The sequence below is a fragment of the Aquarana catesbeiana genome, linkage group LG06 (assembly GCF_042186555.1).
Source record: "Aquarana catesbeiana isolate 2022-GZ linkage group LG06, ASM4218655v1, whole genome shotgun sequence".
Taxonomy (NCBI): Eukaryota; Metazoa; Chordata; class Amphibia; order Anura; family Ranidae; genus Aquarana; species Aquarana catesbeiana.
In genome coordinates this window covers 401,766,477-401,790,291 of record NC_133329.1, presented here as the reverse complement: position 1 = coordinate 401,790,291, position 23,815 = coordinate 401,766,477, and positions in this window count along the sequence as shown.

Sequence of the window (23,815 nt, the reverse complement as noted above, 5' to 3'; positions counted from 1 at the left end):
CCTTCTCTCCTTCCCTCCTTCTTTCCTTCTTTCCTTCGTTCTCTCTCCCTCTTTTCCACTTTCTTTCTCCATCTCTCATTCATCTCAGACTCTAACCAAACCCCCATTTGAACCACTCCCATCATTTCACGTAAACCACGCCCATTTTCCGGCACTGCGCGTGCCACATTTTTCTTTTTTTTGCTATGTCACGCCTACAAATGCATGCTCCACCCCTAATTATAATAAGACTCCGCCTACAGCCAAAAAAGTGTCCCTGTAAATTTTTTTTACAATGTTGGCAACTATGGGAGCCCTAACCCAGCCCTGCCCACTCTCTCTACACGAATGGCTAGCTGACTTTGATTGACAGCAGCGGTAGCCAAAGGCGCCACTGCTGTGTCTTAGCCAATCATGATGGAGAATCTCGGACTGCTGAGACATTCATGGACATCGCTGGACAAAGAAGGACCTCAGGTAAGTATTGGGGGGTGAGGAGGCTTAGGGGGGCTGCTGTACACAAAAGGCTTTTTATCTTAATGCATAGAATGCAATAGAACGTATTCGTTACATTTACTAACAGCCGAATTTGAAAGGAAATTCCAATACCTATAATTTAATAGTTAGTAACAGCTAAAATATTATTAGTTAGGTATTATTTCAGATTTTCACATTTTTCGGGTTTTCAGATTTTCGAGTTTAGAATTTCCGAGTTTCCGAATTTTGCAAATTTTCTGAATTTTCTAATTTACGAATATTCAAATTTATGAACTTTCGGAAAAATTTGTTAGATGGGTCTTCAATAATTTGAATATTTCCGAATTAATCAATTTGTCAAAACTAGTTAAAAGATGAATTTGGAACGAAACGAATTGCACATGTCTAGTCTAAAGCAGTCATTGCTGGTTTGGGCACAAATGCCCAAAATCTGTGTCTTTGGGGAGACATGGACCCGAATCTGAAGCAAGACCACGCCATGGGTCCCCCAGTCACACACCTCCTAAAGAGTAGTGCTCCCTTAAAAGCCAGGGCCCATAGTCAGTAGGCAAGATGCCACCCTGAAGTCCCCTTCAAAAGCCCCTTTCCCGGTTGGGTCTGTCACAATTGTCATCGTAACCACTTCCGGACCGCCCGCCGTCGTTATACGTCGGCTGTTTGAAGAGGAATGTCGTTGTTATGGCAGCAGCTAGCTACCATAACCCCGGTGTCCTCTTCTTCAGCGGGCGATTCGCTTTCAGATAAAAGTGGTCTCTGTGCAGATTTGGGGGGCCCCTCTCCCACCGCTCCGCTGCTTACCGGAGCCGCCGGCTCCCTGTTTGGTATGGAGACGAGTGAGGGGAAGATGGCCCCCACCCGTCTCCATACCATTGCAGGGCGGAAGCAACGTCAAAACGTTACTTCCGCCCATAACTCAAGCGACATTTTTTGTTTTTTTTAATGACATTTAATTATTTTTATTTTTTTATTGCATTTAGTGTAAATATGAGATGTGAGGTCTTTTTGACCCCAGATCTCACATTAAAGAGGGCCTGTCATGCCTTTTTTCTATTACAAGGGATGTTTACATTCTTTGTAATAGGAACAAAAGTGACACAATTTTTTTATTTAAAAGAACAGTATAAAAATAAAAGATAAAAGTTAAAATAAATAAGAAAAAAAATGAAAAAATTTTTAAATGCACCCCGTCCTGCCGAGCTAGCGTGCAGAAGTGAACGCATACGAGAGTAGTGCCCGCGTATGAAAACGGTGTTCAAACCACACACGCCGCGATCGTTAGAGCGAGAGCAATAATTCTAGTACAAGACCTCCTTTGTAGCTCAAAACATGCAACCTGTAGAATTTTTTAAACGTCGCCTATGGAGATTTTTAAGGGTAAAAGTTTGTCGCCACTCCACGAGCGGGTGCAACTTTGAAGCGTGACATGTTGGGTATCAATTTACTCAGTGTAACATCATCTTTCAGAATATTAAAAAAAATGGGCTAACTTTACTGTTGTCTTATTTTTTAATTCAAAAAAGTGAACTTTTTCGCAAATACGGTGTGACAGGAAGTATTGCAACGACCGCCATTTTATTCTCTAGGGTGTTAGAAAAAAATATATATATATATAATGTTTGGGGGTTCCAAGTAATTCTCTAGCAAAGAAAAATGATTTTAACTTGTAAACAACAAGTTTGAAAAATAGGCCTGGTCCTTAATCTGTGTACTAAATGATTTAGTTCTCAGGCCACTGGTGAACAGTTTCGGATTAAGCAATACATCAACTGTGGTACGAATTATGTTGTATATAGATAAAAAATCATCAGACAACACCATATGTCATGATATCAATGCAGACCTGGCAGAGAGTAACACGTTTCACAAATTGCAATTCGCTTAGTCATAATCTCATAGGTTAAACCTCAGGTGGGACCTTGATTTAAACCTCCATTTAAATTTTCATCGCTCTCTCCTTATCAGTCTTGTCAGTCTCCCCTGCTTGGTTTTTCCAATTCCCTCGCTCATAGGAATATTGGAGGGTTATTTTGTATTGTGTTCTTGTCTAGATGTTTTCTTTTCTTTTTTTTTTCACATACTGCATTATACAGTGCATTTATTATACAATGTATCTGTTTTTATCATGAATAATTCCTTTTTTGTTTTATTGTTAGTCTTTTTACGTCTCCTGGCTTGTGTTTAGAGGATAATTGCCTTGAAGTGGTTCATATTTTTCTACCCCCTGTATCCCAATACTTTTGACAGTATAGTGCATATTTATTTGTCCATAAGAGCATGAGCACTTTATATTGTGAGCACCGCTATATTGGCCCTTTTTTAATGGAGTTTTTTCTTTTTTTATATCACAGCATATCTACGTCACACGGCATAACGATGAATTCATTCTTTGAGGTAAATTTATATGAGGATGCCATTAAAGTTCACGTGCATGTAAAGGCAGGCGTCTCAATACTTGTGACAATATAGTGTATATAGTGCTCTACTCCAAAGTGCTTAAAATGTCCCCACGTGGACTGACACTCACCAGAAAATGTTGACCTACTAGTTCTAGCCCCCGTATATTGCCTTCACAGTTCACACTTCAACCTGATGATCTTCCTGTCAGGGCTGGGCTCAGCCCTTCTTTCTCTGAGCTGGCCGCTCAGCTGTTGGCTAATTGCCAGCTCCCTTCTCTCTACAGTTACTCAGCTGTTGATGATATCCTGCTCGTCAGTCCTGTCTACTTAAGCCGTCCAGTCCAGATGATCTCTGCCTTTGCCTGGGTCACAAAAATTATCTCCTGTGATCCTGTTCAAGACTTGCTTTGCTGACATCCCTTCTGGCTCCAGATCCTGCTTGCTGTTCCACTACATTGATCCCTGACTTCTGGCTTGTCTGACTATCCAATCCTGTTACTGAACTTTGGCTATGTTTTGACTACATTTGTTCTTTTTACTTTTATTATTAAACAAGTGTGATTTAACTGTACTTCTGTCTCGGCCTGATTTCATGGTTTCTGACAAAAAGAAATACCAGGGAAGAGGACTCATAGTGTAAAACTGTTATGTTAAACCACTTCAGCCTCGGAAGGATTTGCCCCCTACAATACAATTTATGTCCCTTTTTTTCCCCACAAATAGAGCTTTCTTTTGGTGGTATTTGATCAGCTCTGTAATTTTAATTTTTTAGCGCTATAAACAAAAACAGAGCGACAATTTTGAAAAAAAAAAACAATATTTTAACTTTTTGCTATAACAAATATCCCCCAAATTTAAAAAAAAAAAATTTCTTCATCAGTTTAGGCCAATATATATTCTTCTACATATTTGTGGTAACAAAAAATCGCAATAAGCGTATATTGATTGGTTTGCGCAAAAGTTATCGCGTCTACAAAATGGGGGAAAGATTTATGGCATTTTTATAGCTTTTTTTTTACTAGTAATGGCGGTGATCTGCGATTTTTAGAGGGACTGCAACATTGCGGCGGACAGATCGGACACTTTTGACACTTTTTTGGGACCATTGACATTTATACAACGATCAGTACTATAAAAATGCACTGATTACTGTATAAATGTCACTGGTAGGGAAGGTGTTAACACTAGGGGGAGATCAAGGGGTTAAATGTGTTCCCTAGGGAGTGTTTCTAACTGTGGGGAGGTGGGACTAACTGGGTGAGGAGACATATCACTGTTCGCAAATACTACGAACAGCAGATCTGTCTCTTCTCTCCTGTCAGAAACAGGATTTGTGTGTTTCCCATTCTGGCTCTCATGCCTGCAATCACGGGTGGCCGGCGGCAATTGCGCCCGCCCGCCACACGCATTGGGTCCCCCGCTGTGCAGCGCAGGTGCCTGCTATGGCTTTTAAAGGAGCAGCCATACGGGTACAACGATTCACGGGACAGAGCCACATTGCCACCGTATATCTATAGGAGCTGGTCGGCAAGTGTTTAATAAAAGTAATAAAAAAAAAGGTATTCCACTCACTTGTATCAGTGCCAAACAGTTGCCACTAGGTGTATACAACTGATCTGAGGGGTAAGATGGCCACTGCCGATCCGGTCCTGGACATGGTGTGAGTTCCAGCAACCAGATGTGAAGTCACCGGACGTGATGTAAGCCCGTAAACCATGCCTCGTCCTGTTTGGAGCTTCCAGAAGATGTCCATGAGGACAAAACACGTTGAGACATGGCTTACGGGCTTACATCACAAGTGCAGTGTGACTTATCTAGAAATATTAGGTCTACATTTTCTGGTGAGTGACAGTCCATGTGGGAACGCTTGAAGCACTTTGGATTGGAGCACTTTACATGTCCATAAGTGCACAAGTACTTTATATTGCGAGCATTGCCATATTGGGACTTTGTACTGAACTTTTTGTTATTTTATACCACAGTATATCTATGTTACATTTTTAAAAAGATGAATTCATAAAAATACGAATCACAAAAATTTACCCACGTTTCATTACCTGTCACCAGATCGGCAAAAAAACATGTTTTCATTGTCTTCAGACACTTCCAGCAGATGAGAGCAGACGTCCACTGTTCTGTCCTTCGTGTATGGTGTCAACTGCCGAGGTCCCCACTTTGCACACACTTTCCAATATCCTAGGTCTTCAATCATATTCATTATGGCATTGTGACCGCAATCTAGTTGTGCAAGAAGTTCATGGATGGGGATTCGTAGCTATAAGTATCTTGCCACATCATTCATCATCACCTAGTAGATGCTTGGGCTGCAATATATGGGGGCTTGGCGCTTTAAAATTCATGTAAATATGGAAACCCTACAGAATTTGTCAATGTTTTATAATAAAAGGATAAAATAAAACCCCTACACAACCAACCAGCAGCCGCTTCTACTCTAACGGCTGCTCTAAACTAGTGAAAAGTAAAACCTAACTGGGCAACCACAAACGGTAGGTCTTACATCGCTTCATTGAAAGTGCTGTTCTTCAGCTAACCACTTTGCCAGGGTTTAGCAGCATTCAACAGAAAACACCGGCAGTCTATTAGATTCATCTTTTTGGCAGTAATTTTCCTCACAAAACTTCCACTTTTCAATATTTTATAATGTGTATCACAGTGTAACTACGTACTATATCACAATAACGATTCTAAGTAGAGAGCAACCTCTCACTAAACGTCCCAATAAACATTTCCCCCATGCTTTTCATTATCATAAAACCTATTTATTTGTTCTTTAGAAAACTGCCGAGACTTTCCCCGTGTTTATCATGGTCAGGGTGGCTGGTAATAAACAGAACAGGTCTCTGTAATTCTGAGGAAGGATTATGTGCAGGCTATTGGGTTTTATGACCTAAAGAATATATTTATTGTGGAATGGATCCCAAGGGTCTAATAGGAAAGCCTTGCCCTCACTACCTTAGACCTTTGTTTTATGAAATCCCCCTTTCTTGCCATGTAATGCATTCTGTTATGTCAACATCTCTACCCCCCCCCCCCTCCCTTTCAGTCATGGAATGAATTATGAAATTTGTGCATTATAAAATATACATAAGCCTCCCTCTTTCCTTGGTTTCTCCCTTCCTCTAGGCTTCTGTGTGTTGCTGTTAAATAGAACTTACCATAAGACAAGTTCAACTGTGAAGGAATGTGATGTAAATAATAATAATAATAGTAATCTGAAAATGTCTATTTTCTTATGTGCATACATATTTTTCTCCTTACTCATTATATAAGTATACAGGTTTGCTCTGTTCCTATATTTTCTCAAGATGGCGGGTACCCCCTACATCCCACACATCAGAAGAACGCGGAACTGAAGATAAAACCAAGGACAGCCAGACCTCGTTATGAAGATTCTCCATTTTCTTTTTCTATCTTAACCAATGAGGTGTACCTATTAGACTAACATAGCAATGACGTATTTGTGTGTATAAAACATTAGCACCGCCTTGAATAAATTAGAAGTGTAAGAAGTAACGGAGCTGAGCGTGTCTCAGAGTGTTTACTTTTATATGCATGCATATCCACACTTTTCAATTAGAGACAGCAGCAGATAACCTTGGGCTCGATTGGAGCTCTTAATCATTTCCATAACAGCTGGTGCCGAAACCCGGGACCTCACGCTACAGTCGAAGCCGTACCGCGATAAGCATTTGGGCGTTAATTGATTGATAAGAGTGGGGTTTGCGCAGCCCTAACAGTACCGGTAAGTTTGATTTATATTCTTACCACTGTACGACTTTCTTATCTTTCGGTTGACGGCTGGATTCTGTCGGTATGTTGAGACTGTCTTAGAGGCAGGTATTTCCTCGCCTGAGGTTGTTTTAACGAACCTGTCAATGGGTTTCTGCTGACTGTATTTGTTCACTGTCTGCCATTCTTTGGGCTACGAAACTCAGCAGTCTAAAAGTGCTATATGTGTGTTCTCATCTCCAGATGAGCTGTCGGCCTCTGGAGTGAGATGGGTTATTGTGGCAGTCGGTTATGGGACGGGTTACTCTGGGTTCGTCGAATCTTTGAGGGTTATATCAGCTGCTGGCGTTGCAGTCTGAAAGCATTACAGATGTATCACCCCCAGATGTGCTGTCGGCCTCTGGGAGTAACTGTAATGACGGCCTTTAACTGGGTTTAAGGGGAGTTGTCTGCCCCTGGGGTTATCTTAGCCTGCTGAAATTTTGCAGTTCGAAGAGTGGCAGGTGTAATGTCCTGTCATGAGTGTATTTGTGGTTTACTGTTTGCTATACACGAGAGGGGTTGGGGACTGGTTAAGGTCGGAGGGGGGGCTGCCCGGGGGATCTGTTGGGTCGCGGGCCGTTGCTCCTCACTACCCCTGACGTGTTTGTTCTTGTTCTGAGATTAACCGTACATTACAGGGTTATAGCAAACAGTAGAAGCTAGGAGCACAGTTTTATGTACTCCCACCCAAGGAATTTGATAAGAACACTGAGAAAAAATATTAACCCCTTGGTTGTATGTATTCTCCTCTCAAGCCGTTAGCCGAGAAACAGAGAGAGAAAAGAATGTGATAGTGAAGAGGAGATAAGATGTTGAAATAGTTAACAAAGTTGAAAGAAGTGGCGAAAGTTATGTTGCTGAAGAAACAGGGAGAAAAATCCTGTGTGATAAAGAAAATTGGATAAAGGAAGTTAAGAAAGATGGCGATTGTATTATGTATGTGTATCACAGAATTGATAATGTGCCTAAACCACCCCCCTATCAAAAAACCTGGACAGAGAGAAGGGAGGGACAACCCTGCCCTCCACCTGACATCCACTCCCTTCTCTCCCTCCCAGCCCAAGCACAGCCCACTGTGACAACTCCGCCCGGCGGCCATCTTGGTGCACCCATGCCTTCACTCACTGCCCAGCCCAGTGCACTTCCTGCCGGCAGCCATCTTGGTACACCCAGTGAGCTTAAACAGCCTGTACCCAGCCCTCCCTGTTTTAAACCAGGATGGTTCATACCACACATCTGTCTTCCCCAATACGGAAGCATCACATTCCCAGGCCGGATATGTTAATGATGAAAAAGCGTCTGAGTGGGAAGCCCAACAACAGGCAGCAAGGCCACCCACTGATTTAACCCCCAATCCGGCTCCGGACTCACAGGTCCGAGAGGATCTCAAACACATGCTGGCAACCATAAGGAACAGTGCCTCTTGCCAGCCCCCGCCCCAACAACAGTCTCGGTTACCAGAAGGGGCACCAGTGATGTATGTCGCTTTTACTCTATCACAAGCAGCGGCCTTAGTGACAAGTCTGCCTGACCCAGAGAAGCAGCCAATTCCCTTCTACCACAGGATAGTGCAGATACAAGAAACTTACTCAGCTGCCTGGAGAGACTTGATCAGCCTATGCCAAATCAAAGCAGGATATGTCTTTTGGCCAGTCATGCAGATGGCCTTCAATGATGCCTGCCTGACAAGTGCCACTTCCTACACCTCAGGCGTGGAGTTCTGTGCACAACTCCACGACTGGGCAAAGGAGAAGTTGACGGATCAGACCACCACAATCCAAGATATTACCCAAGATAAAGGGGAGTCTGTGAAGAAGTATCATGCTAAACTCGTACAGGCCTTTGATGATCTGAGTTTCTCCCACTATGAAAAGAGACACACACGTTTCCTGCGTGGGAATGGATGGGGTGCCCCGCTCCAGTCCACTTCCTGATTTGCTTGCCAGATTTGTGGTGTCCTCTACATGTCCCTTGAATCTACTAGGAGCTGATGTGTTGTCCAGACTACAGGCCTCAATCAGGACACGCCTGAAGGGGGGATGAAGTTACATACTCCCCTATCTTTAGAAGACTAATCTGCTTTGTGTTCTCTGCCTCTCCTGATGACACTTAATGAAGCAAAAACTTCAAATTCAATACTGCAGGAAGTACTTGACAGAATCCCTGCGTGCCTATGGTCCACAGGACCGGAAGACAACGGTCACTTAAAGGTGCCACCAGTTTCAGTCAAGCTAAAAGAGGGCGCATCATTGCCCCGGAAACCACAATAACCCCAAGAAGAGAACCCCTAAAGAAGAACCAGGTACCTGCTGTGGATGCCTTTGACTGCAAAGTACCTCACAGAGGTGGACCTTACAAACGTTTTCTTCAGTGTCCACCCTCACCCCTCCTGCTGGTACCTTTTTGCATTCATCCACGGAAAGAAACGGCAACATACCTAAATAGTTGTACCGCAAGGGGCACAGAACTTTCCAAGCCAGTTTACAAAAGCTATGGCTATCATCCTTGACACATGACAAGAGGAACAGCCGGTAGTGATTCTCTTCCAACATGTTGATGACCTTCTCCTTTGTGCAGCTGACTTACCCCCTGTTGAAGTCACCTCAGAAAGCCTGTTGTGCTATCTTGCCAACCAGGGCTGCAGAGCCTCAAAACCCAAATTGCAGTGGTGCTCAACACCTGTCATTTTCCTTGGACTAATTTCCTAGTGCAGAGCATGGATTACAGAAGCCTTCCTACTGATGCTCTGCAATCAGACCCCTTCCAGATGTCTCCTGAAGAAATATCTAAAGTTTGAAGCCTTTAAGTGCGCCACCCCCGGCGCTAGGGCTCCCAGCCTACGGCAAAACGCTCAAGTTCTTTGTATCCGAACATCTGGGACATGCTGCAGGTGTACTCACCCAATCACATGGCATCAGCCTACGCCCCATAGGATATTATTCCTGTCGGCTGGATGCGGTAGCAAGAGAAGGCCTATTGTGTCTGTGAGCTGGATTTGCTACACAAACCTTGCTTGCCAAAACTTTGAACTTGGTCCTCGGACACTGCCTCGTTCTGCTTGCTCCCCATGACATTGTTGCCATATTCAACCAAGATCCAGCCGAAACACTTGTCCACTACCAGACACTTGAGACTCCTGTGTTCCCTCCTACTGGACAGCATTACTCTATTAAGTGGACAAACACTGAACCCTACCACCTTTCTTCCACTTCTCGAGGGGGGAAAGGAGGAGGAGGAGTAGAGTCTTGACTTGTCACCCCATGACCACACAGGACACGCGGTCACCACTGAAAACACTGTTCTACAAGCTGAAGCCTTACCACCGGTGATGTCTACACAAGAGGCAGAGCTGTAAGCACTTACTACAGCATGTAAATGGGCAGAGGAAAAAAGAGCCAACATTCATATGGACTCAAGATATGCTTTCAGCATTGCCCATGATAATGGTGTTATCTAGGACAGAGGATTCCTGATGGCTGCAGGAACACCTGTGAAAACTTGATTGATGCCTTGCTTCTCACAACCCAAGTGACTATTATGAGTAAAAGCACACGACAAACTGAACTCAAAGGAAGCTTAAGGCAATCATCTAGCCAATTCAGCTGCCAAACAGACAGCTGGTGGTCCACGGGAAGTGGACAGAAAGGTGGTAGAAGAAGACCACCCCGTGCTTACCTTACAGACTTTCCCAGTGGACAGAGTTTATCTAAAAGAACTACAGGAAACAACAAGTCCGGATAAGAAGGAAAGCTGGAAACGGAGAGGAGCAACTCTCAGGAATGGACTATTCGAGTGCAACAAGAAGCCTTGTCTACCCAGGAGTATGTACCCAGCTGTGGTGCAATGGGCACATGGAGCTGCCCACTTGACAAAGACTTTTATGAACTCTAATATCAACAAGTGTTGCACCAAGAGTTACTCCACTGACCGACAACTTCTGCAGATCATGCATTATCTGCACCAAATGTAACCCAGGATGCACAGAAGAAGCACAGAAGAAGCACAGAAGAAGCACCTGGCAAAAGCCCTATACCCCATTCCAGAGGATGCAAATTGATCATTCTCAAGTGCCAAGAAGTGGCAGATTCGAATACGCCCTAGTGGAAGTGGTCATGACTGCCAGGACCACAGCTAAGAAACTACTGAGTGAGATAGTATGTAGATTTGGGGTCCCAGAGGTGATATTGAGAGATCAGGGCCCAGCCTTAACAGCAACCCTTACTAAAGAGATTTGGGCAGCACTGGGGGTTCAGTTGACACTACACATCCCATACCACCCTCAAAGTAGCGGGAAGGTAGAAAGGATGAATGGGACATTAAAAACAGGATGTTAAAGATGGCCCAAGAGACTAACATGAGTTGGCCAGACAGTTAGCCCATTGCCCTGTTCAGTGTCAGACACACCCCCGGGGGAAACATGCCCTATCCCCTTATGAAATTTTGTTTGGTTCAGCTCCCAGACTTGGTTGTTACTTTCCACAACAGTTACAGTTGCAGTCTGATGTGTTGACTAATTATGTAACCACATTATCACGAGAATTAACCTGAATGCATGTCCAGGTGTTTTCTTCCATTCCAGATCCTGAATTAGATACAGGAACACACCAACTACTGTCTGGAGATCCTTGAGCCAAGTTATGATGGTCCATTCCAAGTTTTGCTGACCACAGCCACCTCAGTCAAGTTGGCCAGGAAGAACACCTGAATGCACGCTTATCACTGCAGGAGAGCGTGTTTTCGGGTGCTGCATATCCTTTTTCTGTTTGATCTAGGGGGGAGGGGCCCAGGAGGTGACCATCACAAAAATGATAACATAATTACGTTTTGGTGTAACTCTTCAGGTACACATGTGACCACCTTTACCTTAGATTACTGTGACATAGTACCTTGTCCGTTTGACCCTTCATGGTAATGCCATTGGTACAGTGATATCCCTGATGGTAAGGACATATATGTATGCCACACAGACAGTTACTGGGGACAGAGTTGTGGTTTCTGTGGGGGCCAGTGGGTTGGAACACAGGGCCAGACTGGGCGACCACAGAGTGCATTAGGCAAAAAAAGATGAAAATAGAAAACCCCCATATCCTAACCAAAGATACCCCTGATACATACACTGACCCAGCACACAGTCAGAGGAGGAAGCGAGCAGCTCTCTCCGGAAGCTTTGACCCTCATGTATACATAGATGCCATAGGGGTCCCAAGGGGGGTACCTGATGAATTTAAAGCCAGGGACCAGGTAAAAGCTGGTTTTGAGTCTCTGATCCCCATAAAAACTGTCAGCAAGAATGTAGATTGGATTAACTACATGTCATGGTTATGCAATAGAGTTTGTCGATCAACATACCTGTCTCCATGTGTTCATCTCTAGAGACCAGCTGACCCTCACCTGACGGCTTTTGTAACCTCTCCTCTAAGCATGGCCCCACCCCAGGCCCTATCAGGGAACCCTATATTAACCTGTGCACTGCAAGCCAGCAGTGCTGATCAACCACTGTGTGTTAGCCTCTGTGTGTACTTGCTGTGTTTCCTACATCTGATTCCTGTTACCGACCTTGGCTTGTACCTTACTTTCCTTGTTGTTCCAGCCTGCTGCCTCCTTCCTCTTCTCCTGTAGTCTACCGTGAGCGTGAGCTGTGAGACCCTGGGGGCCGCGACCTGGAGCCAGACTGCAGCGCAGTCCATCCTTACTATTAAAGGCTCTGGTGAACACCTGCTGGCTCTTAGACTCCGCGCCCTGGGGAATCTATACTCTAGCTCCCAGTGGGATCTGTGTCAGTGATCCAGTAGACCTGATTCCTGAACCTCCCAGGGTTTAAGCCGCAGCAGTCAGCCGTAGGGTCCACTACCTTGCGGTGCACTTCTGATCCCAACGGTGTGCATCTGTCACCCAGCCTCTAGGTGACCTGACACTACACATATTATAACCAACAGAAATTTGTAAATTACTCTAAAGATGCCCTCCAGGGAATTGCTGACCAGTTAGCCCCCACTTCCTACATGACATTCCAGGACCTGATGGCCTTAGACATGGTGCTAGCTGGGAAAGGAGGTGTTTTGTAAAATCATAAAAAAAAAACAGGAACTTGCTGCACATACATTCCTGATAATACTGGCCCAAATGGTAAGGTTACTTTAGCTATAAAGAAATTAGAAGATCTGTCACTGGAGTTGAAGAAGAACTCAGGTATCACAGACCCATGGGATCAATACTTTAGCTGGATGAGTGGGTGGCAGAAGGTGCTCGCCCAGATATGGGTAACGGTATTAATAATCCTGGTCCTTTTAGCCCTGATCGTATGCTGTATTCTACCTTTCGTAAAAAGTTAATGAGCAAGGCTGTAGACAATAGCACACCTACATTTCTCCACCAAGAAGAAGAGGACCTCCTTATGATGGAAGATGACAAACCCTTCACTCCTCTACAGTCACTCCCTGTCCATAATCTCACAATCCTATAGGGTTTTAGGGATAGATAGCGCCTGACTGCACCTCTCCAGCTGTATCGAGGAGGGAAGTGAACAGTTGCTGCCCAATTCTATATACAGCCTAAAAGAGTTGCTGAGGAGAAGGGCCAGGCCAAAGTGGGACCTTTAGTATTAGGGACAGAAAAGAGAAAATAGTCATTTTAGGGGGGATTGTAAAGGAATGTGATGTAAATAATAATAATAATAGTAATCTGAAAATGTCTATTTTCTTATGTGCATACATATTTTTCTCCTTACTCATTATATAAGTATACAGGTTTGCTCTGTTCCTATATTTTCTCAAGATGGCGGGTACCCCCTACATCCCACACATCAGAAGAACGCGGAACTGAAGATAAAACCAAGGACAGCCAGACCTCGTTATGAAGATTCTCCATTTTCTTTTTCTATCTTAACCAATGAGATGTACCTATTAGACTAACATAGCAATGACGTATTTGTGTGTATAAAACATTAGCACCGCCTTGAATAAATTAGAAGTGTAAGAAGTAACGGAGCTGAGCGTGTCTCCGAGTGTTTACTTTTATATGCATGCATATCCACACTTTTCAATTAGAGACAGCAGCAGATAACCTTGGGCTCGATTGGAGCTCTTAATCATTTCCATAACACACCCATCTACATTGGGGCACATTTAATGGGTAAATTGGGTTTCCAGAAAGCTAAAGCTAGACTTCTGGCAGATACAAAAGACACAGATTAACCAAGCTGCTACACAGTGATATCCAAAACCTTGATTTGTTCTGTCATTTTCGTCATGTGCACCAAATTCACAGTCATTGGAGCTCCTCTATTGTCCTTCTGCTAAGAACTGGGTAACTGACATGAGCCATTTAATGAGAATGGAAAAACTGGGTTCCTGTTCTCTTTATGGACACACTGGCGCTTAGTTCTCTCACCTTTACTTTACTTGATTATCCCCTGGTCTCTCCTTACCAACCCATAGATCAATATCTCCCAACTTTAGTTCCAATAAATAGAAACATAGAAAAATGACATCATATATATATATTAAAGCACCTAAAAGCAGCGCTAAAAAAAAAAACATAATCTCACCTTACCCCAGCCAAACTGGATACTATGTACCCAACAGCAGACCCTCAATACTTCTGAGGATGTCAACTTATAGGATCCATGACCCACATCTGGTGGGATGCCCCAGAATAAGGTCATTTTGGAGCAGGATTTTTACCCTGATCCAAAAAGTGACCGATCTCCAAATACCAAGAACCCCTGCCAATGCCAATGCTGACGTCAATATTGATCGTCATATGCCCCTGGCCTGACACGTTTCGTCATCCCAACGTGATCTGAGGGAAACACCCTCAGATCATGTCGGGATGACGAAACAAGTCAAGTGGGGCCATACGACGACCAACATTGACGTCAGCACGCCGAACGAGGATGCCAGCAGCGCTAGATAGCGGTGAAGTGGTAGAAGGCACCTGCAGGATCCTTACCAGTATACTGACTGGATACATGCTATATGCTTGCTATTTATACTTGTTTGTAAGTGCGGTTTTAAAAAGGGGAAGTGGATTACAATAAAATCTTAAACGGGATTACGCTATGGAGTTATTTCTTTCCTTTGGGACGAGTACATTACCATCTGATCAACATTCTTGATTGCAATCTGATTCGTGGAGAGATCTTCCGATTCACAGATCTACCGTGTATGCCTATGATTTAGCAAGATCTGGTAAGAATTGAATCTAGAGGGGGTGGTTCTCACATGTGGAGGTGTTGGTGACATCTGTCCTTCATATTTGCGAAACTGAACCCATTCCGGACAAATTTTACTCATAACAGACTGTGGCATTGGGACTTTACTATTTTAATTGCACATTTCGTTCCATCAATGCACACCTGCTATTGGATATTTGCACTCTATCATTTGAATTGCACCTTTTGTTATACTTATGCACACTTGTCATTTAGGATTGTGTTTCTTTAAGTGCTGCTTTTGGGTATTTTAATATGTTTTTAAGCATACTTACCTTTTTTACCTTAACGGTCAATATAACTGATTACAAATTATTTGAGATTTGATTTCCATCTCGCCAATCCATAAGCTCTTGATATAGTTGGAAAGGGCTCGGTATTTTTTTTTTGTACATCATATATATGTATAAAGTATACACACTGATCAGCCTAATACACCTAATATTGAGTAGGCCCCCTTTTGCCGCCAAAACAGTCCCTTTTGCAACCAAAGCAGCAATGGCCCATCAAGGCATGGACACCACTAGACCTGTAATTGTATAGTGTCGGGAACTCAATTTCTTCCTGTCCCTTGGCACTATCTATATCACTTTCAGTGAGGTCTGGGCTGGAGATACAAGAGAGGCCAACCTGGTCATTTCAGTCTCCTGTCAGGTATGTGTCAGTACCAATCAGCCCCGACACCAAAACAAGACATCCTTAATTAGGCTGTCCAGTGCCAACCTCCGTTGGGGATGTGCTTGTGTATTGGAGCATGCAAACACGTTCATTCCTGCACGCAGGCAGTCACCTGATCAAAGTTCTCCATGGTTTCCCTTGCGTATGTCTACAAGCCAGATTTTATTTTTGAATTTTTCCTTTTTCCTTTCCTTCCTGCTTTTCAAAATTCAGCACTTTCCTCCCGACAGGACAGAGCTCTGTATTGTTTACATAGACAGAGCTCTGCCCTGTCTTCCTGCTTATCGATCAGCGGGTGCCAGCGGACATCCATTGGACGAAAAGGCCTGGCGCCGCAGTCTCCGCTCTAATTCACCCACAAATATTCTATCAGGTTGAGGTCAGGACTCTGTGTTGGCCAGTCAAGTTCCTCCACCCCAAACTCGCTCATCCATGTCTTTATGGACCTTGCTTTGTGCACTGGTGCTCAGTCATGTTAGAACAGGAAAGGGCCGTCCCCAAATTGTTCCCACAAAGTTGGGAGCATAAAATTGTCCAAAATGTCTTGGTATGCTGACACCTTAAGAGTTCCCTTCACTGGAACTAAGGGACCAAGCCCAAGCCCTGAAAAACAACCCCACACCGTAATCCCCCCTCCACCAAATGATTTGGACCAGTGCACAAAGCAAGATGCATAAAGACACGGATAGGTGAGTTTGGGGTGGTCCAAATCATTTGGTGGAGGGGGGATTATGGTGTGAGGTTGTTTTTCAGGGCTTGGGCTTGGCCCTAGGGTTGCCACATCATCCCTTTAATCCAGGACACACATTAATTACACAGGTTCTGTAGCTAATTAAGGTTGTAATTAAACTCACTTGGTGCCTTATCTACATTAAATCAGCCTCAGAACTTGTGTAATTAATATGTGTCCTGGATTAAAGGGATGATGTGGCAACCCTACTTGGCCCCTTAGTTCCAGTGAAGGCCGTCATCATACCAAGACATTTTGGAAAATTTCATGCTCCCAACTTTGTGGGAACAGTTTGGGGATGGCCCTTTCCTGTTCCAACATGACTGAGCACCAGTGCACAAAGCAAGGTCCATTAAGACATGAATGAGCGAGTTTGGGGTGAGGGACTTGACTGGCCTACACAGAGTCCTGACCTCAACCCAATAGAACATCTTTAGGGATGATCTAGAGCGTAGACTGCGAGCCAGGCCTTCTCGCCCAACATCAGTGCCTGACCTCACAAATGCTCTTCTGGAAGAATGGTCAAACATTCCCATAGACACACTCCTAAACCTTGTGGACGGCCTTCCCAGAAGAGTTGAAGCTGTTATAGCTGCAAAGGGTGGGCCAACTCAATATTGAACCCTACGGACTAAGACTGGGATGCCATTAAAGGTGGGCGTCCCAATACTTTTGGTAATATAGTGTAGGTTTAGACTAGACTTCAACTTCAAATACAAAGCCCAGCGAGAGCTTGAGGTCCCTCATGGAGAAATCATTGCAACACAGAGAGTGTGCAGTTTCACTTCTGAGGTTGAAGTAGACAGACAGATGAACTGATCATCAGAAGGGCTTAAAAACTGCTTTTTTGGATTATTTAAACCCTGCCTGTACTCCGGTAGCCATTGCCAAATGAAAGCTGAAAACTGATCATTATAGCCGGTGGCTGAGCATACAGCTGATCGTTTCGGATGATAATTGAGTCTATAATTCTGCAGTTATCGTCCTTTAATATTTCACCTCTTCTCTGGCAGCGGGATGATGACAATGGTTCAGGCAATGGAGAGACTCGGACACTTTTGCCAAAAAAGTGAAACTGTTATGAGGAGCCCCAGAGAGAGCGTGTAGTGTGCAGCCTGAGCCCCCCGCTTCTCCCATTCAGTCTCCCTTCCTGGAACTGATTGCGGTAATAGACTCCGATACCGCCTGCATCCAAAAACTCATTCCAATTTACAGAACAGCTGGGGTCTCGGATAGCTTCGTTCAGAAAACACAAACAGATACGAGAGCCGTGCTCAACCACTTGACCTCCCGAAAAAGTGACCCCACTTCCTGACCAGGCCATTTTTTGCGATACGGCACTGCGTCGTTTTAACTGACAATTGCGCGGTCGTGCGACAGTGTACCCAAATAAAAGTGATGTCCTTTTTTTCCCCACAAATAGAGCTTTCTTTTGGTGGTATCTGATCACCTCTGCTTTTTTTTTTTTTTTTGCGCTATAAGAGCGACAATTTTGAAAAAAAAAAAAAAAACAATATTTTTTACTTTTTGCTATAATAAATATCCCACATGTTTTTATAAAACACATTTCTTTATCAGTTTAGGCCAATATATATTCTTAAAAAAACACACAAAAAACACACAAAAAAAACAACTATTTTGAAAAAAAAACAATATTTTTAACTTTTTGCTATAATAAATATCCCACATTTTTTTATAAAACAAATTTTTTTATCAGTTTAGGCCAATATATATTCTTAAAAAAAAACAAACAAAACAACTATTTTGAAAAAAAAAAACAATATTTTTTTACTTTTTGCTATAATACATATCCAATGAAAAAAATGTAAAAAAAAAACAAATGCATTCATCAGTTTTGGCCAATATATATTCTTCTACATATTTTTGGTAACAAAAATCGCAATACGTGTATATTGATTGGTTTGCGCGAAAGTTATAGCGTCTACAAACTAGGGGATAGATTTATGGCATTTTTATTATTGTTTTTTGTTTTACTAGTAATGGCGGCGATCAGTGATTTTTAGCGGGACTGCGACATTGCGGCGGACAGATCGGACACTTTTGACACTTTTTTTGGGAACAGTGACATTAATACAGTGAACCACGTGACCTCCAGAAGATTTACCCCCCCCCCTTCATGACCAGGCCATTTTTTGAGATACAGCACTGCATTAATTTAACTGACAATTGCGCGGTCGTGCGATGCTGTACACGTTTTTGCCCTTTTTTTCCCACAAATAGAGCTTTCTTTTGGTGGTGTTTGTTCACCTCTGCATTTTTTATTTTTTGCGCTATAAACAAACAAAAAAAAAGAGCCACAATTTAAAAAAATTAAAAATAATTTTACTTTCTGCTATAAAACACATCCAATACATTTTTTTTTTTAAATCAAATTTCTTCATAAATTTAGGCCAATGTGTATTCTGCTACATATTTTTGGCAAAAAAAAAAAAAATATTAATAAGCATATATTGATTGCTTTCCACAAATGTTATAGCATCTACAAACTATGGGATATTTTTATTTATTTATTACTAGTATTTTTTACTAGATCAGTAACATATAGCGGGACTGCAAAATTGTGTTTATTATTTTTTGCGCTATAAACAAAAAAAGAGCAACAATTTTGAAAACAAAATATATTTTGTACTTTCTGCTATAAAACACATCCAATAAATTAAAAAAAAATCAAATTTCTTTATAAATTTAGGCCAATATGTATTCTGCTACATATTTTTGGTAAAAAAGAATTTGAATAAGTGTATATTGATTGGTTTGCGCAAACGTTATAGCATCTACAAACTATGGGATATTTTTATTTATTTTTTACTAGTATTTTTTACTAGATCAGTGACTTATAGCGGGGCTGCGATATTGCGGTGGACATTCTGAAACTAATTGACACTTCTTGAGGACCAGTGACACCAGTACGTCAGTGATCAGTGATAAAAAAATATGCACTGTCACTGTACTAATGACACTGGCTGGGAAGGGGTTAACATCAGGGGCGATCAAAGGGTTAACTGTTTTCACTAGGGAAAGACATGGATCCTAGTACTTGCTTTGCAGAAACTCAGGATCCACGCCTTCCCCCCTGTCAGACCTCTAGTCTGACTCTCTGCTGAATGATCGGCGGGTGCCGGCGGACATCGAGTCCATGCTACCCGTCGCTGGGCACCCACTGTGTATGATCAAAGCGGGAGTGAGCCGGCGGCGGCACATGCATGCCCCCTACCCTGAAGAGCCGGATCACGTACAGTCAGGTCCATAAATATTGGGACATCGACACAATTCTAATCTTTTTGGCTCTATACACCACCACAATGGATTTGAAATGAAAAGAACAAGATGTGCTTTAACTGCAGACTTTCAGCTTTAATTTGAGGGTATTTACATCCAAATCAGGTGAACGGTGTAGGAATTACAGCAGTTTGTATATGTGCCTCCCACTTTTTAAGGGACCCAAAAGTAATGGGACAGATTAACAATCATCCATCAAACTTTCACTTTTTAATACTTGGTTGCAAATCCTTTGCAGTCAATTACAGCCTGAAGTCTAGAAGGCATAGACATCACCAGACGCTGGGTTTCATCCCTGGTGATGCTCTGCCAGGCCTCTACTGCAACTGTCTTCAGTTCCTGCTTGTTCTTGGGGCATTTTCCCTTCAGTTTTGTCTTCAGCAAGTGAAATGCATGCTCAATCGGATTCAGGTCAGGTGATTGACTTGGCCATTGCATAACATTCCACTTCTTTCCCTTAAAAACTCTTTGGTTGCCTTCGCAGTATGCTTCGGGTCATTGTCCATCTGCACTGTCAATCGCCGTCCAATGAGTTCTGAAGCATTTTGCTGAATATGAACAGATAATATTGCCCGAAACACTTCAGAATTCATCCTGCTGCTTTTGTCAGCAGTCACATCATCAATAAATACAAGAGAACCAGTTCCATTGGCAGCCATACATGCCCACGCCATGACACTACCACCACCATGCTTCACTGATGAGGTGGTATGCTTTGGATCATGAGCAGTTCCTTTCCTTCTCCATACTCTTCTCTTCCCATCACTCTGGTACAAGTTGATCTTGGTCTCATCTGTCCATAGGATGTTGTTCCAGAACTGTGAAGGCTTTTTTAGATGTTGTTTGGCAAACTCTAATCTGGCCTTCCTGTTTTTGAGGCTCACCAATGGTTTACATCTTGTGGTGAACCCTCTGTATTCACTCTGGTGAAGTCTTCTTTTGATTGTTGACTTTGACACACATACACCTACCTCCTGGAGAGTGTTCTTGATCTGGCCAACTGTTGTGAAGGATGTTTTCTTCACCAGGGAAAGAATCCTTCGGTCATCCACCACAGTTGTTTTCCGTGGTCTTCCGGGTCTTTTGGTGGTGCTGAGCTCACCGGTGCGTTCTTTCTTTTTAAGGATGTTCCAAACAGTTGATTTGGCCACACCTAATGTTTTTGCTATCTCTCTGATGGGTTTGTTTTGTTTTTTTCAGCCTAATGATGGCTTGCTTCACTGATAGTGACAGCTCTTTGGATCTCATATTGAGGGTTGACAGCAACAGATTCCAAATGCAAATAGCACACTTGAAATGAACTCTGGACCTTTTATCTGCTCCTTGTAAATGGAATAATGAGGGAATAACACACACCTGGCCATGGAACAGCTGAGCAGCCAATTGTCCCATTACTTTTGGTCCCTTAAAAAGTGGGAGGCACATATACTAACTGTTGTAATTCCTACACCGTTCACCTGATTTGGATGTAAATACCCTCAAATTAAAGCTGAAAGTCTGCAGTTAAAGCACATCTTGTTCGTTTCATTTCAAATCCATTGTGGTGGTGTATAGAGCCAAAAAGATTAGAATTGTGTCGATGTCCCAATATTTATGGACCTGACTGTATATATACATGATCCGGCACACAGCTGCAGCAGTAAAACTGCTATGTGAAGGATGGCAAGCGGTTAAGGAGATGCAAAAGTGGGCCTACATTTTTTTATTAACTTACGTGGGTCATTCAAATTTCACATGTTGGTAAAGTAACTCTTCCATAGCTCCCAACTGTCCCTGATTTGGAGCAATGTCCCTCTGTCCCTCTTTCCTTCTCATTTGTCCCTTATTTTGGTCTGATCTATATAGATGTGTATAAAATGCACTTTTTATCTATCAAAAAGTGTTTTCCAGAGCTAAACCTTTCATCTGATTTCTAAATTGCTGCATTTGTAAATCCCAAAAGCCAATATAAAGGAATAGTAGTGGTAAAAAAAAAAGCACTTGTGTGTTTAACCAATCTTGTTTTTTTGTACAATTCTCCTTTAAGGGGGCGTGGCAAGGGGTGTGTCCTATGCTTGCATACTTTTGCTGATAGGTGTCCCTCATTCCCATATCAGAAAGTTGGGAGGTACGCTCTTCCTCTATGGTAGGGGTGGGCAATTAATTTTCTGAAGGGGCCACATGACTGGCACTGGGACTGTTGTGGAAGGCTGAACTTAATTCTACGCAATATTAATTTTGGAGCGGGGAAGGTACGTAAGTATATAAACATATAGAAAACAAACACCTGGCACTGGGAATAACAGGTACAACCACTCCTGAAATAGGTCTTTTTCAAAAAGGGGTTTGTAAGAACAGGTGGCTGAGTCGTAGTTTTACCCCCCCCCCCCCCACTGTATAATAACAGCTGAACGGGGCTGTTCACAAGCCACTGCCACAATGTTTTGCTGCGCGGTTATGGAATTTTTTGGGGTGCAGAGTTTGACAAGCGTCTCAATGGGGCCGCAATGCAACTATGTGCAATGCAGAGAATTGTGGGGCGGTAGTGAGTCACTATAGGGTTATATTAGGAGGTGAAGAGGTGACATAACACCTTCTCACCGCCTGTCAGATGCCCTCTGAAAAGCTCTGTGACTAGAAGGAGAGAGCCTGAGAGTGGTGAAGTGGGAATTCTGCAGATCCTGAACTGGAATGAAGAACAGCCGCATTGCTCCTGGAGCTTGCGTTCATGCAGGCGCTAACCAGGGCTGGACTGGGACAAAAATTTGGCCCTGAACTTCATCCAAATCCGGCCCACTTGAACTGAATAAAATGCTGCGCCCCCCCAAAAAAAAATCATGCTCACCCCCACATTGATTATTGTATATCATGAGAGGGTGAGAAAGAGAGGGAGTGAGTGGGGGGGGGGTTTGAGGGAAAGAGGGTGAGAGGGAGAGGGGGTGAGTGTAAGAGAGGGGGGGGGGTTTGAGGGAAAGAGGGTGAGAGGGGGAGGGTGAGAGGGAGAGGGGGTGAGTGTAAGAGAGATGGAGTGAGAGAGAGGGGGGGCTGAGAGACAGGAGGGGCTGAGAGACAGAGAGGGGGTGACTGAGAGCCAGGGGGGCTGAGAGACTGGGGGGCCTTAGAGACTGAGAGGGGCTGAGAGACAGGGGGGCTGTGAGACAGAGGGGGGCTGAGAGACAGAGGGGGCTGAAAGGGGGGGCCGAGAGACAGAAGGGGGGCTGGGAGACAGAGGAGGGGCTGAGAGAAAGAGAGGGGCTGAGAAAAAGAGGGGAGGGCTGAGACAGACCACACAGCACTGTCCCTGTCTACAGTCCCTCCTCTGCTCCCCCCGCAGGCTCTGTGTGCGGGCAGGTATATGTAGGATGCCGGGTACCTGATGGACAGCAGCAGTAGCGCTGAGTCTACCTCTTGATCCTGGGTGCTCTCACTGCTCTGCTTCTTTCAGCGGCTCCTTGGCAGCCTCCACCTCCCACCTGTCCTCTTCCTCCGGGCCCCCAGTCAGCCTGCCCTCTCCGGCCCTGGCCGCACTGTTCTTGGAGCAGAGAGGAGCTGGAGGAATCAAGGTTCTGGGAGCACCGGGGTGGCCACGCCCATTCCTGTTTACCTCTTTGGTGGTCTGGGAGGAGGTGAAGCTCTTCTCCCTCCCAGGCTCTCACATCCAACTGCCCTCCTCGCTGGCCACCTTCCCCGAATCCCCCACCACTGTTTTCTGCCATGCTCCCACTGTTGCCGAACTCTGCATAAAAACAGGCCCACTGGGCCATCGGCCCACCAGGAAACTCCTGATAGTCCCGATGATCAGCACATGCCTGGTGTTAACACGGGAAGAACATAGATGGGTTGCAGTGTGGTGGAAGAGCTTGGGTGAGGAAGCTGGCATGCTTAGAGGCAGTGTAGGCATTGAGGGCAGGATAAGGACCTTCAACGGGCCGGATGTGACCCTGGGGCCATAATTTGCTCGGGTCTGGTATAGATGAGGAGTTAAGCCCATAGGTTATGTCATTTTTCCACCTGTGCTTCAAGGAAAGACAATTGTTTGCTTCTCCGTCAACACAGTGAGTGCTGATGGGGGAATACCTCTCGTAGCGCTATTGTGCTCTGCTGGTGGGGAGACTTTCCTGTCAGCAGAACACAGTATTCAGTACTGATTTGCTTTATCCAGCCCACTACATTCTAGAACTATCCAGAGAGTAGGGGAAGCAATTAAACCTGCAGCCAGTGAAACCCAGAACAGCCCGAAGCAATCACACG